Source organism: Euprymna scolopes, chromosome 13 (genome assembly GCF_053919585.1).
Source record: "Euprymna scolopes isolate OS-2025 chromosome 13, ASM5391958v1, whole genome shotgun sequence".
In the NCBI taxonomy this organism is placed as follows: Eukaryota; Metazoa; Mollusca; class Cephalopoda; order Sepiida; family Sepiolidae; genus Euprymna; species Euprymna scolopes.
In genome coordinates, this window is record NC_136494.1 from 25,717,390 (window position 1) to 25,719,310 (window position 1,921).

Genomic DNA, 1,921 nt, shown 5'->3' on the forward strand with positions numbered 1-1,921 from the left:
TAATTTATAAAATATATATGGCGATTAAGCTACATTGAATATTCGACGTTTCACCCACTCTAGTATTCCTCAGGCTTTTGCGCGAATTTAGTGGTTGTTTATCGTTTTTATATGGTCCTCTTCTATTGAGAATTTAGTTAGTCAATCAGCTTTCTAGTATCCACCGCGCCCCTTCCTATCAGCCAATGGGCATGCATTTTATCGAACAAAGGATCTGTTTTAAAACTAGGTTAGTGGTTTAAGGCAGATATTTTCTTTTTTTTTGTTAGTTTATATATAAATATACATATGTGCACATACATATATGCACATATATATACATATATATATACATACATATACAATTACTAACTCGCTCTACCTACGTATTGAGCACTTTTGAAGTAAATACTTAAAGTTTGCGCATAAATCTATACTTTTGTATATTAATTTATGTGAGTAAATGAAGTAGTTATATATATATATATATATATATATATATATATATATATATATATATATATATATATATATATATATATACAAATGTCTTGACCAGCTTCTCGGACTGACATTCACTCCTGATCAGAAATGGGACACATCAACTCTGTTGCTAAGATAGCCGGAAAATGATTGGGTAATTATAGCGCTCTAATAAATACTTCACAACCGATGCAATAAGAGCCAGATGCGCCCAACAATAGAGTAATTTTGCCCCGTCTGGGACAAAGCTGCTCGGCATGTTGTATCCTGCCTGCATACAGTATAAAACACGCGTCGTAACCTAGTAGTTACGATCTTTTTCTTCCCTGCAACTTCTTTCCCACGGAAGAGACCTCTTGTCTCTGCTCTACCGCTATATTCATGGTAAGTACTCGTTTGAACGCCCATCTGTAGCCCCCATTTTTGTCAAACTTTTACAAAAAACACTCGACTATCTAAAACCACTATATCTGATTTTTCTCACTCTCTATCTGTGCCTAAATGTAAATGCAGATTCCATGGAGAAAGCCTGTTCCTAGAACTGCCCGCCTTTGGAACACAGTTCCGCTGGCATACTTCCCAGCGAAATACAACATGGTAGCCTTCAAATCTAATTCAAGCAAATTCCTGTCAATTCCTTCTCATAAATAATTAAATTCTACCCAATTGGGATCATTAACGAATACTTAATTACCACCTTACGTACATTAACCCTTATCCTCCAGTGGAAGTCGGGCCTTTATAGGGGGTGACCCCCAAGTAAAAAAAACATATATATATATATATATATATATATATATATATATATATATATATATATATATATATATATATATATAAACAGAAAACAGATTAACATTTGTGAAAGTATATGTCTTGTTTTTATTGTATGGCACTTCATTATTACATCAAAAATAAACGACCCCATTTTCCGGACACTGATGTTTGTTCTGGCGGTTCGATAACTTTAGCGACACATGTTTTCCGTTTTAAGAACTCTATAAAAACACCCCCCCCCAATAAAAAACAATCCCTCTTCGAACTCAATTTCCTTAACACCATTTGCAAGTGCAAAGAGATTCACACGTTTTTCATATTAACGCTATTTCTTCCCATTATTTTGTTCTAGCGAAGACGCATTTTCTTTGCGCAATGGCTCCTCTTTGTTCCTTTCCCATCAACAATGGCCGCGACAGTTGGACAAGCAAACGCTGTCTTTAATTAAACAATGTCGCCTATGCTTTTATTAAGCGAGAGCCAACACAACGAGCTTTTATTAGGCGAGAGGCAACTCGATCATATTACATTTCTAAACAGCATTATTCTGCCTTCTATAAACATGTGACAATTACTATCCTTGGTCGGATTATTTGGATTGCTTCGACTATTGATCTTATTCGGAGTTTCATTTTGAGTAAATTATGTCACCGCCGACCTTCTTTAGGTATATCTTGCGAAT